At 39.0% G+C, this 17693-nt stretch overlaps 1 protein-coding gene and 1 long non-coding RNA gene across 6 annotated transcripts in view; one reads left to right on the top strand and one right to left on the bottom strand.

Annotated features, from left to right (window-relative positions):
- Positions 1–11463, bottom strand: part of LOC118258926 (uncharacterized) — a 41489-nt gene extending 30026 nt beyond the window's left edge. The window contains exon 1 of the long non-coding RNA XR_004781915.2: positions 11156–11463. This is a non-coding gene — a long non-coding RNA (uncharacterized LOC118258926). The remainder of the gene's footprint in view (positions 1–11155) is intronic.
- Positions 1–17693, top strand: part of LOC118258840 (neurabin-1-like) — a 122727-nt gene that overhangs the window by 37452 nt on the left and 67582 nt on the right. For all 5 annotated transcript variants that reach the window (XM_035567935.2, XM_035567965.2, XM_035567944.2 and 2 more), the window contains exon 6: positions 4460–4527. The gene's annotated coding sequence lies outside the window, so the exon portion shown is untranslated. The remainder of the gene's footprint in view (positions 1–4459; positions 4528–17693) is intronic.

A 17693-nucleotide genomic window follows, 5' to 3' on the forward strand; every position in this document is an offset into this window, starting at 1 on the left:
GAACACATTTCTCCCTGAAGATGTCACAGTTTGAAGGTTTTCTTTGTGACCAAAACAAACAAAAGCTTTTTGGACTTTCTGCGCAGAGGTCATGTTTATATACCACAACGTGACTGACAGGAGAAAACCACAAGATGCATTTATCTCCTCCATTTCTAGCTCTAAAGGGGAAATGAAAGGAAAGAAAGCTTGGAAGATTTACTGGATGCCTTAGGGTTTCTCATTCCATTGAAGTGATCATAGAATCATAGAATGGCTTGTGCTGGAAGGGACCTTAAAGATCATTTAATTCCATCCCCCTGCCATGGGCAGGGACACCTCCTACCAGACCAGGTTGCTCAGGGTCCCATCCAACCTGGCCTTAAACACCTCCAGGGATGGGGCATCCACAGCTTCTCTGGGCAACCTGTTCCAGTGCCCCACCACCCTCTGAGTAAAGAATTTCTTCCTGGTATCTAATCTAAACCTACCCTCTTTTAGTTTAAAGCCATTCCCCCTTGTCCTATCACCACACTCCCTGACAAAGAGTCCCTCCTCAGCTTTCCTGCAGGCCCCCTTTAGGACTGGAAGGCCGCTATAAGGTCTCCCCCGAGCCTTCTCTTCTCCATGCTGAACAACCCCAACTCTCTCAGCCTGTCTTCATAGGAGAGGCGCTCCAGACCTCTCATCATCTTTGTGGCCCTCCTCTGAACTTGTTCTAATACGTCCATGTCCTTCTTGTGCAGTGGGCCCCGGAGTTGAACGCAGTGCTCCATGTGGGGTCCCACAAGAGCAGAGCAGAGGGGCAGAATCCCCTTCCTCGCCCTGCTGAGCATGCTGCTTTGATGCAGCCCAGGATACGGCTGGCTTTCTGGGCTGGAAGCACACATTGAATTATATAATATGATTATTGCAGGATTCCATTCACTATTTCTAGAAGTATTTTCAAACAGGTTTTCCTCCTTCACACACATTGTGAATTTGAATGCTGCCTTGATTAAGCATTTGATTTCTCTTTTTCTCCCTTAGGAATCAAAATAGGTTTCAGCGTCTAAACAACGTGGCTCACTGCTATATGCAATGCAGCCTGTGAAATAAATCCAGAAGACTTTACCATGTCAACATTTATAAAAATCTGGTTCTAAACATGTCCAAGCTTTAAAACCTCAGCAGCAGTTCGAAGCTTTGCCTGTTTGCTGGCCTGCTGCCTTCTGCTCTGAGCAGTGCTGAGAGCTGTGTGTCTCGTTGTGGCCAGCGTTTATGCTGGCATGCTCTGAGCAGCTCCTGCTCAAATCCCCGTGATGACATTTTATTAAAGCATGGAGTTATCACCATAATCCCACATAAGGCCTGAGGAACCTAGCTCCAACAGTGGTGTGTATTTTCAGTTCAAAGCCTGCAGCCAAGAGATTATTAACCCCCCTGCTGTGAGAAAATTCTCCCATCCCAAAGTCAAACTAATGGGAAGGCATGCTGCTCTCCCACTCTCCATTTTATGCAGGTGTCAAATAATTTACCCCACATTCTCAGATTGATAAAATGACTTCCCCTCACACACCCCAATCCACCACCATGAGGTTTTGCATCTGCATCAACTGCTGGATGAGAGATAGGTGACTTGGGCTTTTTACACTCTATAGGCAGTAGCAGAACACTACAGGAAATCAAAAACTAAGGTTTTTCACCCCACTTCAGAGTTCTCAAATTTCTTGTGCCTAACTGTCCACCCAGCTGATACGGCTTTTCATGGGCATCACACAGCACTTCTTGCCAGAATTTTTCACCCTCTATGAGGTATTAATTCATATACAAATTCCATTTAGACACTCAAGACAGTTCAAGGAACAGTCCCACAGTAAGTGATGGTGTTATTACACAAAAGCAGCACTAAGTACTAGATACATATGATAGCAATGAACAAAGTTGCCCATCTCACCCCACCAAAAATTGGGAGAGTGCGTTTTCACATATAACCAGGCTTGCACAAAATGGGAACTGAACTCCAAAGTTCATCTCCAAAAATACAGGCTCTGATAGATCAGATATACAACAGCATCATGACAGAGGTCCAGATACACTTCAGGAGGTCCACTGTCTCTTATGGCATATACCACTCTGCAGCACTGTAAGTTAAGGGAGAAAATGTAGATTCTCTATGCAAGGGAATAAAACCAGTATCTACAGCACATAAAAAAAATAAATTTCCAAGACTGATAAGAGATGAGAGTAACAAAGCAACACCTCTCTTATTTCTAATTCCTAATTTCTAATTCCACAAGGTAATGGTGTTAATATTAATGAGCCAAGAAAACCCTTGCCACTCATTTTTAAATGTTCATTCATGTTCTGCACTCTGCATCAAATCCTTCATCAACTTGAAGGTTCAAAGGCTGCAAGGGAGACAGGGTTACTCAGGGCTACAAGCAAAGAAATAATGTAGTGCTTTAATCACAGACCATCCCTAAGTGGAAACCGTAAATTAAATATCTACACCTATAACACAACCTTTCTTGAGAAATGTTATGTATTTTACAGAATGATAATTTCAATTCTAAGTCAACTTTATCAATGTCTACAGGTGTTTTAATCATCTATTGGTATATACTTAAGTGATAGTTTGATGGAGCGTGATCTACAGCACTAATAAAAAATGTTGAACTATAGCTCTAAAGTACCTTAGCATTGAGTCATAAATCCCACTTCAATAGGAATTATTGATGTGATTTTTTTTTCTTTTTGTGATTTAATGCAGTATGGCTATTTTATGCTAAATTTAGCTTTCCCACATGAGGCTCATAAAACAGAGAGCATACAAAAGAATGATGATAAACTATACCATCATACATAAATGAAAAAGACACATCTCTCTCTAAGATTTAGATGCTGGATATCCTTGACCAATCCCCTCTTCCCCCACTCTCTTAATTTGTTGATCTTAAAGACCTTACACTTGTTGATTTTAAAGAACTTAGATACCTTACACTTAGTTTCAGTTTGGGTTCCAAATACTAACACACCCAGAATGTTATTATGAACATAGTGCTGACATTGGTGAAATTCATGAAATATTTTCAACACTTGAGACTTAACTTTTTAGTAGTGGTTTCTGAAAGCTTTAAGTGACAAATTCAGGGCTGCAGCCTGGAGGAAGCAAATGGAGCAAACTGCTCTCCCATCCCATGAACAGGCAACTCTGTCATACAGAGTGATGTGAAGACAACCACCACAGTCTCTTTGGACTCCCACTATTCCTATGCCAAACATTTGCTGTCAAATAATTTTTAAGGATTATAATGAGAAAGTTGAATCACTGAATATGTTTTTTTGAAAATTAAGAAGCTTTGCATCTTCCAGAAATGTTACTATTGTACAAGGAGGTGTGTAACAAAATAGACATTGTGCTTTGCCATACTAGAAATCCTACAAATACTGGACTAGAGCATCAAACAGATGAAATTTGAGAAAAATTTGCAGTTACTATCCAGCTGACAAAATCAAGGTCTAGTTTGTGGTGATGAACCCCGTGGATTTGGTATTACTGTTACATTATGTTACTGACCTCGGTCTTTTCAGCTGTGTTTGGCCTGTGTTAGTGAGTCCCATTACTTTGTTTTCATGATGTTAATGACAACAACAATAATTTTTAAAAGGCAAATATCAGCTAACACAGAGCCATCTTGAGTTTGTTTTATGGCTGTGCATCTAGAAATATTTGTTACAATTACTCACGTAGCTGGGGCAGCTGTATGCATCATATTTTGCTGTTTTAGGAATTGTGTGCTATTTTGGGCAAGCCAGACAAGCCTTTGAATAAGTGGCTTTAGTGTCTCACTTGGTAGATGGCAATAGTGGCTAAATGATTAAATGGCAAAAATAGCAAGCTAGTACTTATTATCAAATTTTTAGGTTGCCATAGAATAATGATGGCACACAGCTTTTGCAAGAGGAAATTATCCAGCTTTGCTAGTCAATTCTGAAGCCAAACTCCAAATTTGCTTGTTTGATTGGGTTGGCATTCTTCCCTCAGAGCCTAGAAAAAGCTTCCGTAAGCTTTCATTGGCCTAAATCAGAAACATCTGTCAAGGGCATGAATCAGTCATTGGATGAAGTCAACAATCAGAAACCTGCACAAAGGCAGATTTTTTCCCCTCAGATAGGTGACAAAGCGTATGCCATTATTACTCTGCATGTCAACCTGCATATATATTTTGTTGAATTGCTAACTCAGTCCAAGTCTGAATGTTACTTCAAGCTCCCATAGTGATGTTTTAAAAGTGAAATTAAACACCCTACACATTTCTGCCCTCCTTCAAACTGGTCTTTGGTTATTCTTCTTAACAGTGCACAAATGTATTAGAAGTTCCAGAAAACTAAGGGGAAACAAAAGTCTTACAGTCCTTAAGAATAGCTGTAATCCAGTGGAAACATAAACTTTAAACAAACACTAATTTATTTTCTGTCTCATGCTCTTCTGTTTTAGATGCGGAGAGTTGATTTAGAGCATTCTGTGAACCCACTTCTGAACCCAAAACAAGGCCCCAGCTACAGGTAAGAACTATACCCCTCTGAAAATAAGCACAAATACAGAGAACTATTCAGCACATAACTGTGAAGTGTCCGTGCTAGGGTATGTTTGGCCGGCCATGCTAATTGCATCCAAAACCCCACGCCCACACTCCTGCTGGCATTGCTCCATCTCCCCATTTACTACAGCTCTGCCTGTTTCCCTCTAATAGAGTCTGGCAGATTCTCCAATCCTACTATTTCTAATCCTGACATCCCTTTGCCAAATTGTGGAGCCAGCTTGGGGAAAAGGAAAAGAAAACAAAGCAACCATCATCTTCAGCTGAAACTCACCTGCCTGCATGGCTTCCTTCCAACATGTATGCCAATGCCTGGTTGCTCCTGGAGCTACTGCAGGAGTTGGAAACTTGAGGTGAAGAAGAAAAAATACACAACAGGCTAAGAAATAAATGTGTTAGTGGCTTCAAAAGCAACAGCCATCTGTTTTCCTTACTCCCTGGCAGCTACAGGAGCTCCCTGCAGTGCGGATGGAGATTTGGCAGGTTTTTGTAACCCTGTTGAGCTTTTACTATCCCTACCAGCATCCCCTGCTGCTTCTCTGCACACCCTTAGACCAATTATACTTTAACTTTTTCCTGCAGCAGCAGCATTGCCAATACAACCTTACACTCAGGAGCACGTTAATCACAAACACCTTGTCAAAAACAGCAAAGTTCAACTACTGCTTAAGCAATGAAAGTGCTTAAATTTGGAATTAATATGATGTTGCAGCCATTCTGCATCCAAACCATAGGCAAATTGGTTTAAAAATATAGCTGAAGAAGAGTTTACACCTTTGAAAATGAACATGCTTTAGCTCTGTGATAGCACAGTCTGACCTATATCACCCCAGATGTCGAGAAATTTTGTTATAATTTCCAACTGTGTTATAATTTTATCGTGTTATAATTTTATCTTGTTATAATTTCCAACTATGGATGCCACTTGGAATTTTTATTTGCATAATGTTTCTTTCCTGTGCAGAAGGTTGCCAAGAAAAAAGAGAATGAAACCTGTCACACAAATGCAACAAAGAGGATTCAGGGACTTTATTGTCAAGTAGATTTGGACTGACTTCAATGTATTTCATTGCCATAAAATCAGAATAGAAATTACCTCCATGTTTATTATTAATATTTCTCATCATGGTTTTCTATAGGTCAAATTTAAGGAAAGCAGCAAGTATTGGGAAAATGCAGTACAGAAAAGAATATAAGAACATACATAACCCACAGTAAAAAAATAGCTGCCCACAACCACAATCTTCCCTTAGAGTAGCAGCTTTTCAGTACCAGTTCTTCATGGCTGTTTCTGTTCTCAGTTATCACAGATTTAATATATAACTTAAATCACTTCCTAGAGACTTAGTTGTCCGGATTTTACGAAGCGTTATGTGCTTTGGGGAAAACCAGAGTTCTGCATACAGTAATATGTTGTGCAAGAGCAAGAGCAGCTGGTGTAGCTTACATAAAGTGGCAAATAGCCCAATGCAATAAAATGTAAGCATGTTCATAGCAAGAGCAACTATTGGCATAGAACAGATGCCAGAATGTGTTTTTACTTGGATCACAAATAATATGATAAAAGATAAACAGGTCATAATGAAGACAAAACAGCAGGATACATTTCCATAAATATGGGGGTGACAGATTCTCTTTGAAATTTAAATTTTCTCATTTGTTTATTATACATATATTTAGTGCTCCAAGTTACAAGGTCAGTGCTATCACCCAGATCTAAGCAAGCTGAAGTCCAATTAGTTAATTTATCTGTCAGTCACCTTCACTGTGTTGTTGTTTTTTTTGTTGTTGTTGTTTTTGTTTTTTAACATCAGCATCAAAGCAGAACTAGCTAAACAGGACATGGAATCAGTGAATATTTATATATATTTGAGAACATCTTTTTTTTTAAAAGAGAAAGAAAGACAAAGGAAGGAGATTGTCTGTTCAAACATAGAATCATTTAGGCTGGAAAGACCTTCAGGATCATCAAGTCAAACCATCAATATGACCTACCAAGTCCTATCACTAAGACATGTCCCTTAGTGCCACATTTGTTCTTTTCTGACTAGTGCTGCAATACCTTTAACCACGAGGTACACTTGGATCACAGATTACTAAATGCTCTACTCCTGTATTAGAAGGCTTGGACTTGGCTGCATCCCAACTGTAATATGCATTGTATAAATGTAAAGTAGTTGACACTACAAGAAGAATTTCTGTGACATGGATGATGGAAAAGATGTGACCTGCTCAGGGCTTCTGAAGCTACTGAAGTATAGACTAAGAGTAATAACAATAATCTCCATCACATCTGGATCCATTCTATCCATGGAGTTAGTGGCAATTTTATCACTGACTGCAGAGGGTAGAGTTCCAGGCCCTATGTTTTCCATGCATCTGCAAAAAGAAAGATGATCTTATGAAAATTCCATATGCTGTCAGAAGACTTCAGTAGTCACTCCAATTGGGCAGGCATTTACAAATCTCCTTTAAGGCTGTATTTTCTCTCTTTTATCTTTTTTAAAGGAACATACACTCAGTTCAGTTCTGCAAGATGAGGAAGTCCCCATTTTCTACTTAAACAAAGGATCTTGGCAGAAATTCCTTGTATTTCAAATAATTAGTCCCTTAGAAAACTTTGTTTTCTTATCTTTAGAATCAACACAACCTATGGGCCTACAAATATGCGTAGCCAGAGTCTTCAACCAACTCCACCTGTAAGCCACTGGCCAAGTTATTTGCCGAGGACTGAAATTCCTCCCTGGGTCAATATTGACAGATATGAGATAAAAAGAGGAAATATGGAAAGCAAAATGATTGCTTTGATTCATTTTCTCCACCTTTTTGGTGGGCAAAATTGTAATGATCCTACAATTTAACATCTTGCCTTTTGCACACTGATAGCAGCAGAAGCATGGCTTAACTATTTGTGATGGTCACAGTAACTCTTTGTGCAATACATTTAATGTTCTGTGTTTAATGAGAGCTGAGATACCTCCTGTACACTGTCCATAACAGTCCTTCTCTGAGGCTATAGTCACACATATAATGCAAGATGAGGCTGCAGAGGAAATATTTTCTTCCTTTCAGCTATGACTGCAACATCATCCAAAGTGAAATGAATGTTAGAATGACTCTGTGAAAAACAGAAAATAAAAGCTAGCAGAGGGAGCCGCCCCATTCCTCTGAGTGGATTAACCCAGCTTCCTAGTAATGATAATTTTGACATTGCTGTTAATAAAGTCTTTCACTTATCTTTTAAGGTCAGATAACTTCCATGAGTAAATTCCCATTTCAGGGCCACAGGCAGATAAGATTTGTGATGTAATGCTTAGCTCCTCTCATCTCCCCTCCCCTTAACTTCCCAGTCAATAAGACACTAGTCCTAAGGGATCTATAGGAGCCCATGGTTGGATTGAAACCCACCACAACAGTCAGCAAAACAATCCTACTGTTAATCTCTCCATAGTCCATTGTGAGGTGTGCCCAAGTTAGCCATTCCAAAGGCAAAAATTTATGTGTGTAAAAAGCTTGAAAACGTTGCACCACCTTCTTCCCTACTGCCCTCCTGCAAGTCTGTCCCCTCTATTTAATACATTCATATATGAACAAAGACTAGAATCTGTAAGTGGAATTTTTACTCCCAAATGAAGGATTCACGTATTCATTGATAAAGGTTCTGAAAGTTGCTTTACTTCAAGAAAAACACCGTCAGTCTCCTCCTGGCAAGGAGTAATGCAACGGTGCTTCTGCATATCAGCTTGAATCGGTGGAGTGCTGATCTACTGGGATGGAGGACAAAGGGTCCAGAGTGATTCTTTATCTATGCTTCTCTTTTAAAAAAGCACCCCTGTATTCATGAAACAAAATGGAGGGTAGTGTTTTGTTTTGAGCTGTCAAAGGCAGGGAGAGGGATGGGAGGAGGGTGGAAGATTGCCGTGGAGAAGTTCAGAGTAAGTGACACTGGGCTCAGGCCTGAGCTTGAAGTTTGTGTGCTTAGAACTCGGTGGAAAGGAACATGCTGACAAGGAGCAGTGCTGTTGGATTTTAGCGCATACCTTTTGCCTCTAAAAAAGGCAAAGTAAAAAAGGGAGAAGAATATAAATCTCATTGTCTTTCCTCAAACCAAGAAAACCAGTGCAGGAAGTTGGGTCTGCTGGTTGTCTGTGCCAGAGACTTGAGATATCTTCACTTGGTTGTTTGATTTGATTTCTTTTTTTCTGGAGAAGGTCTGGACCCACAGCAGGACTTCCTGGAAAGAGGCTAATTTGTTTGCTTGATGGACATTATTTGAAGACTATTTGTTTGGTTTTAAGTGTTACCCAGGAGTTGGACTTGATGATCCTTGTGGGCCCCTTCCAACTCAGGTTATTCTATGATTCTAAGTGCTAGAATAAATCTGACAATAGATTTGATTGCCCAAGAAAGGGACATGGAACAGTACTGCACAGCCATGCTTAGGCTTTGCTGCCAAGCCTCTGCGAAGGGAAGGGTGCTCAGAGGAAGAAATGCACTCTGCAGAGAAACAAAGTTTTTTTTTTTAATTATTCAACAGCTGAGACTTCCAGCACACATGAGCCTCCTCTATTCGTACATAGGAACACCTGCACAGCACATCAGAGCCCAATGACAGAAAGTTATACTTTGCATATGGATCTCTGTGTGAACAAAAAGAAAAAAAAAAGAGGGAAACACAGTTTAGCATGAACATTATGGTCTGGATTATGGTTCTTAGCCCTTTCTCGCTTGTCAGGAGGAATGAGGAGTTGTTCTGCTGGTATTTTGGTATTTTAGCACAAATGCCTCCTGGGGCTTAAAAAACATTTCCTGTAGCAACAAGTACCTGATAGGTTCAATGAGTGCAGTTTGAACTTGGCACTCACCAGCAGATCTAGCACGTGCTGTAAAGGAATGGAGCTTGGGACCATACAACTATCACCCTCAGCAGTCTCATAGCTTTCCATGCTGCCTCTTCTGTCACAGATCCAGTGTAAATCTGACCCTGCTTAGGAAGAACATCTCTTCCAGCAGAGACTCTGCTCCCCAGGAGAAAGTGAAGGAAATATTCTTTGAGCTTACTCTATCCTAAAGCATTCAGATTACTGATATAGCTACCAGCTGCTATGATAGTTTGAATAATATAAACACCTGCCTGCTGCAATGAGACAACCAAAGCAATAGACATTTGGCCACCATACAGCTGGAAATTACTTTTCAGCACTACAGAACCAGTCTGTACAGTTACAAACAAGTAAGCTATAGCTAAAAGATAGGATAATCCTTTTCTGGTCTGACAGCCATCCAATCTTCTGGATGCATATATGTTTTTTAAATGGTCACTTTAGCTCTGCATTACGGTTTGTTTGAAGCCAAGAGCTTATTGCTGTAAGGAAACTGCATTCCTTTGGGTTAATATTTCACTTGACAGGAATCCTTTCTGGCTGGAGATTGACTATGCAAACAGGTTTGTATCTCATTGTTTCCAGGAACAAGAATTTTTCAAACCCTTCTCAAACACAGCTGAATCAAAACTTATACTACCTAATTCTGTGCCTTCTATTTAAATCCATAACTCCAAATGTACTCCTTTCTCTAAGAATGTTTATTTACATTAGTTACATGCTATTGAACTACCGTATATGTATATTAATCACAGATTGGATACCATAAAACCATACGGTTTCAGAGGTCATACATAAAAAGCCATGAGAATTATTTGATCTCAAGGGGACAAATACCTTTCTTTTCCATTTGGGATTATCTCACCTCACTGTGTCTAGTCCCATGTCAGGAAATTTATCTTCCAGCTACATTTACTAACATCTTCTCTGAGTAACATACAACACAAACATAACATAAAACAAAAATATCACATGCTGCTACATTACCTAATCTTTTATTCCTGTCTTTGTTGTCACTAACAACGAGCTGTGCCTTTCTTCTGAAAGCTTTTACATGGGTGACCACAGTCCATGTCATACCTTACATACTGTGGGCAGTGGAACAACTTGGGTTTTAAGCTCCTACTTTTTACTTTTACTTTTGTCTTCTGGAGTTAACTTTAAGGAGGTACACCAGAAATTTGGGCATTAAGCTGAGAATAGAAACACTGGAAAAATAATAATTGAGTCAGAAAAGCTAGTAAGCAAATCAAGTTAGTAAGATGAATAAGGCCAATGAATCACAGAGAAATTATAAACTACATGTTGACAAGTAGGGTTTGCTTTTAGAATGCTTTTGCATTTTGTAGAATGCTTACTTCTCTTTCAGTGCTTTGAGTCTCCTAACAGCAAATCTTTACTGAAAAATGTGTGTAGTGAACGTTAACAAGATGTTTGCTTCAACATCTTTCTAGGCCAAGTATACTTGACCTACAAAACCTCAGTTCAGCTCTATTCAGGACTATTGCTCTTTGGCTTCCAAGAGAATGCATCATCCATTACCCAGCAAATGTTGAAAAAAAGCTAGAACAAACTATTATTCTGTATCACTTACAAATAATACTAATCATAAATACTTGTGATATACAATTATATATCAGAAAAAAAAATCTAATATTAATTATTTGTAGGACTAACCTTACAACACCTCTTCAAAACATATCTAATTACCTCTCTTCTGCAACGTGTCAGCAATAGAGTTAAGAAGGGAGTCTTGAGTCCTCACCCTCATAAATACAGGCAGGAGTTTCCGGTCCACACACTACCAGTGAAATCAATGCAGCTCGCACCGTCCCCTTCTTGGCCGTCTCAAAGACAGACAGGTGATGACTCAGAGCATATTGCTTATTTCCTCCTCTACCCTTGGTTCCTGAGGAAGCCACAGCCCTCTGTATCACGTAGTATGATATGCATCAATAACATGATTAAAACAGGTCCCTCAGGCCAGTAACAAGGGCTGTTAATGTTAGAATTCATGAGCATACTAGGTCACTCAACTTGCTTGTCCTGTCCTGTTACTGGACTTGTGCACACCACATGACAGAGAGAGTCTGAATTTTCATCAAATTCTGGATAAGTCTTATCACAAGGTGAGAAGCCATATCCCATGATTCTCAAGTACCTCTGTAAGAAACTCTTCTACTTCTTCTACCTGAAATGTTGGGCATCACTAAGGCTGTTTAGGGACTAAGGTCCCTGCAAATGCACTCCTCTATCCTCAGTGTCAGTAGAACAAAAAACTAGAGTGGTTTAATTCCATCTTGAGTCTCAGTCACTGTGCTTCAGCCAGGCACATGGTTTTTATACATAAAACACTGAAATTAAGAACTACATTGACTAAGACAGTCTTAGCAGAAATTCAGCTTCCTGGATAATGGGCTCAACATGTTCCTTCCCTTTTTTATTTACTGAGAATACTTTTCTTTGTTTCCACAAGTGACACAGGCATTGGGTTAATCCGTCAACTCCTACAAATGAGACGAGCAGAATGCTAAAGGAATTGCTGTGAGGTGGCTGGGCACCATTCACTCATTATGTGTCATATATATATCATTCTTTAGATAGTGCAATGCAATGATAAAACACCCATCAGAGTCAGAAGTACAGTTGTGGACAAAGGTCAAAGGCAGGTAGTTTACAATCCAGCATCTAATTTGTTCCTTCTAGTTATGAAGGAGAAAGAAATCCTTATGGTTATCCTACTTCCTTCAACAGAACCCACTCCACTGACATGGAGCAAGTACCCCTAGGCCTCACCATAAGTGAGGAACTTACAGCTATCTCATTCTCCAAGTCCTGCCAGATTTGTGCACGTGTTAGTAAACTAAACATTTGTGACTCAATCCAAAGCTAGCTGTTACTACTTATTCCCACTGATTTCTATCAGTTTGGAATCCAGACTTGCCTTAAAAGAATTCTAAGTCATTAGGATAACATTGCCTTCTACCTCTTTTTATTACATCAGTATTGTGTTGTAAGAAGTGCTCAGTTTCTCTTAAATTACATCATATCTACCGAAAACAAGGCTAAACAAGGGACAGGCCTTGTACTGAAGAGGAAAGCCTAGGGAAATGTGCATTTTCTGTTCTTATAAATATACTCCAGTGGCAATTAGTTCCCAAAATGAGCAGAGTCTTAACAATGCTTGAAAGAAAACACCATCAAGACAGAAAATATTAATGGACAACAACCAGACTGAATAAAGATTTTTGGATATATAAAAAATGTTATACAAGTGCATAGCTGGAACATGTATTTTACAATTTACCTAGAGCGTGGCCATGCTGATGGACATTCAGAGGCCCTCTGCCCTGCAAGCCGCAGCAACCCCTCCAAGTGACAGCGGTCACGGACCAAGTGGCCTTGCTCGGAGCAGAGCTGATGGGGGAGTACAGCCCCACTGCAGCCCCACTTTTTGAAGTTCTCACATTTGGTTTTATTCAGTGTGGGGCAGAACCAAAACCTCTCACACATTCTTGTTAGAGGCAATCATTTCCACACATTTCTTCAGACCAAAGCCAGAGTTTTATGAATCAGAAGGGGCAGGCGACACTGGGGGAATGATTCCATTATTCAACTATTTTAGCATTTTACTAGTCTTTGAACTTTTGCAGATAAATTGGATTACAGGAATAATTCTAGGAAACAGCAATGCATTATTTGATAAACACCTTCTCAGGTGTTTGTCTACAGAGAGGGAATTTGAGTGGTACTGTTTAGGCTTTATTAACTCTAGTGTTTTCAGCCACATCTGTGCAGAGTGATCTAGATGAAAACAAATGCAAATAAGCAGAGTTTAAACATGTCTAATGTGAGCAATGTGCTCACACTGTTTATGCTATTCACACGCATACCAAACAAGCAAGTTTACCTGCTTTTTTATTTGCTGTTTACCCTTATGCGGCTTGTACTATAGAACTGTCTTAACATGTATTGACATGTTGAATCCCTATGTAAAACACAAAAAGGTGTCTTTCCTTCACTGCATGTGTACCAGACATTATACCCATGCAAAGCAAAACAATAAATTGTTTATGCTATCACTCTGACTTGATAGTGCTTCTGCTCCCTTCCTACTTGTTTTACAAAGAAAAAAAAAACTGAGAAAGCAACAAGGAACAGGGATCTGTATGTACATAGCTTTCCAGTTTTGTTTAGCTTGAAACAAAAGAATTTTTTAATCTTCAGCAATTAAGATATGAAGTACAGAACAAAGGACTATGCAAATAAGATGGAAGGAACAGTACCCAGTTTTCACCTGGCCTAACCATCTAGAGCAGACAGTAGCTTTCTGTTGCGAATTGCTGGTCACATCGATGTGAAAATTTTAATTACAGTTATTTTGGCTTGTAGTGTGGCCAATCTGAAACATCTGTAACCCAGTTGACATAAACATTCACAACTAGAATGACATTAAATTTGTTCATGTAGATACAGTGCTACAGAGTGCTTGCAATACTTCACTCCTTGAAGAACTGGGAGTCAGATCACAGAATCTGCACATAGTCACTCAAAAGCAGCACTTGAATAATTCTATCAAAGCTTTGCAACCCAAATATACTTTTATAATGGCTGCTACTAAAATACATTTTCCCTTTGGACTGGTTTGTTTGACCTTTATACAAGGATTGCTGACTTGGAACAGTTGGTAACTCCAAATGAGGACACCTGCATGGCCAATTACCTGCACATGTCTGAGCCAGGCTCGGCACATGGAGGTGCACCTGGGATGGAAACAGGCAATTACAAGAACCAAGACATTACTGAGAGCAGGTGAAAACAGGGGTGGAGCTGAAACAAGTTTTTTTTAAATTGTTTAACTGGATGAAAGAGCAAACATTAAAAAAAAGCAAGGTTTTGTATACTTTCAGGGTGGAGAAAGCCACATGAAAGGATTAAAAAATGAAGTTATAGTAACTTAATTTTACAAATAAAGGTTTATTAATCTGATAAAGTTGTGAAGGAACTAGTTTTAAATAGTAAGTAAAGGATACATGTGTATGTAAAAAAGGTAAGTGGAAAATGTTTACCATTTGAGTCAGTCAGTCAAATTTTGCTGTTGGACAGAGAGGTAAGAACTTGTATTAACTTCATAGAAGAGGTTGTTCATTTATGAAACAAATTTCATTTGTTGTTCATTTACTAAAGCTGCCTCAAGATTTTATACAAACAAATACAAATTAACTGTCCTATTTTAGTGACATAATTTGGAGAACTAGATAAACATTTTAATGACAGTTCTAGAAGGCTGAAAAGGCAAAACAAAACTTTAAATACAAATTAACTCAGGTTAGAGGGAGCTGATGCTTCAATATTAGGAGTTCAGCATAAGAAAGAAAAATATTTTTCATACGCTACTGGAAGAAAATTGTAGCTGCAGAAAGGTACTGTTTGTTTCCTTCTTTAAAAAGGAGATAGAAACTTCCTAGGAGCAAAAAGAAACAAACCATCATTTGTATTGTATTCAGTTTCAAAAAAAGTTTCAGAAAATTAGGGGGCTTAATTGTTTTCATGGAAGTTTTGTATTATTACAAACTCACCAAACCTGCATCATTCAAAGAGGTTACTACTCTAGGGAGGGTATAGCAGGATCCAGCTTTGTCAAGGATGAGGCTTCTCCACAGCCACATGACTGCTCCTTGATTGCAGGAGTAGTGCTGATGGGCTACAGCTGTCTTACATCTCCCAGAAAAGGCACCTGCAGTCCAGCTGCATTTCTGGTGAAAGCTGTATTCATAAACAAAGTCACCTCTCTACCACATCTCTTGGTAATGGAGAGGATGAAGAGTCATATGATCAAATCACTTGGCAGGACTTTGTGGGTCCCAATGAGAAGGGTCAAGTGCTGATGACGGAGCAGGTGATTTAGGAGACCTTACTAGGGACAGAAGGGTAATATTTCTGCTACAAAACTTAAATTGAACCAAAGTTAGATTGTACTACTGGACTCTGGAAAGGAATGCCTGTTACAGTAATATTAGATATTAGAAGGAGTAAAACAAGAACTTTAAAAACAAGATCTTTCATACTGGCAGGAGATGGTATTTCAACTCCAACAAATCACTGTGGGCAGAGCACAAGGTTTTATTCCTCATCCCAGAGTAATAATAAGAAATTATGTATGGGTTTCTAAGACTAGATTCTGACCCTTAAGGAAACAAGCAATCTCTCGCTAAGCTAAATTCATAATCTTCCAAGTTTTTATTATGTCTAATCCTGGCTCTTTTTGCAGAGCTGACTCATGGGTTTAGCAAATATGTGGTTAATGATACTCTTCACAGTCTTTTTTGATGTCTTGATCCATCCTAAGTAAATTAAATTAAGGGAAAAATATATGATCCTGCAATTATAAATTGCATTATGATCAAGCTAATATTAAAATTGAATACATTAATGCTGCATAGACAACTCTAATTCTGACTGCTTCTAACTTTAACATGCTTGATTTTGCAATTAATTTTATTTCATTTTAACATGCACATGAAATAGAGAATTTACATGAAACTTCCTGCGCTTACAAAAAGAAAATTTGCTGGATAAAAACAGGTTTTAACCATGTGGAAGTATGTTTGTGGTTTATATGCTCACAAGGGGTCATCAGTAATAGCAGACCTTTAGATCTACTTTTTTTAAGCCTTTGCTAGTTGAGTTCAAAGAACAACAGAAAGCTAGAGAAAGCTATTTTTTCCAGTTTGGACCACCTACTTTGCCAGTGGGTTTCACAGCTGTTTGCAGTGTCTGTAAACCCCAGCACAGACCTGCTGGGTTCTCTTCTGAATTTTGGGAAGCGAGGTTTGTTTTAATGGTAGCATTCTGCTCCTGCTTCACACAGTATTATTCCTTTGTTCATATCCTGTAAGATAACCCCTGTCTACAGCCTGTCCCTTTGAGTCCTGCCCACTCCTTGCACAGTCTGCTTCTTACTCTTCTCTTTTTCATTCCCTTGTGCTCATGTCAGGTTGCCTTCCACTTCTCTTTTATACTGTCTGGGCATTATAAGTTGGAAGAATAAGTACAGCCCTGGCACTGTAAGGGCCTCAGCCCTTTGCTGAAAACTGAGGAATCTTCAGCCAGCTTCACCACCAGCCTCTGACTGAGCACCTGCAAGTAGGCAGACCTATACAAGAATAGCAGTGCTCATTTATCTCAGTCTGAGATGTCAGAAGGTTCTTGCCCTCTTTTCTGAACCTTGCTTCAAAATATAGAAGGTAGAAGCATTTGAACAAAATGGCTGTATGTATTTAGTAAGGACAAGATGGAAAATTTTCCCCTCATTGTATCTTGGAAATGACTTTTCTCTTACTGAACAGCTCTGCTCTCTAGAGCTTTCATCTCTACTCTGTGCAGAAGGAACTCTTTTGGGAAAGGTATTTTCTTTTGTCACTGAGGTGGATTGATGAGGTGGAGCCTGTTGCACCTGATGGTTTTTGTGACTGCATAGCACATTCTGCATCTGCCACTGAAAAGTCCCCTTTAAGAGAAGTAAGGCCCACTGATTTTGTTCCTGTTATAGAAAAGGCTCTAAAAATGGGTATGACAAACTATGTTGGTATGATCTTGTACCTTAGAGACTGCTGACTTCTTTCTGTTGGGAATTTTTCTTTCCCACTTGCTATGAAATCAACCTTTTGGCATACTTGCAGCGTTTTCTTTACTTGATTCACCTACAGTTGTCAGAGATAATTTTCTTTGGTTCACACAGCATCCCTAATTTTGCCATTAAGGTTTTTGTTTTTCATCCCACAAAATTTCTGAACAGGTGATACTAATAAAGCTTTGTGAAGCATTTTTGACTATTTTCTTCAATATTATGAATATATATAATAAAAACAAATTGTTTTGTTTAATCTTATAGTGCCTGTATCAATTAGTTGTCATTTGTATGTCCTCTTCCATTAACTCTTCATAATTGACTCTGAATTGGTGGGCTTGAAATCAAAGTGCAAGAATTGCACTTTGATCAGGCCACTGATGAGTTGTCAGAACATACTAAATCATGTTTGCCCTGCAGTGACAATGTATTGATTCCCAATGTAATATTAATACTCAGCCGCTAGTACAGCTATTCACGTGCATAAGTTGTACTCCACTGATACAAGGTATTGTTTTCTGTCTAATATAAATAGAGTTATATTAGCTTTGGGCCAAGAAAAATTGGGAATCTTACATAGTTTCCTTTGTGTTCTCTTTCCTCTGTTACTGGAAATTT

Source organism: Cygnus atratus, chromosome 6 (assembly GCF_013377495.2).
Source record: "Cygnus atratus isolate AKBS03 ecotype Queensland, Australia chromosome 6, CAtr_DNAZoo_HiC_assembly, whole genome shotgun sequence".
NCBI lineage: Eukaryota > Metazoa > Chordata > Aves > Anseriformes > Anatidae > Cygnus > Cygnus atratus.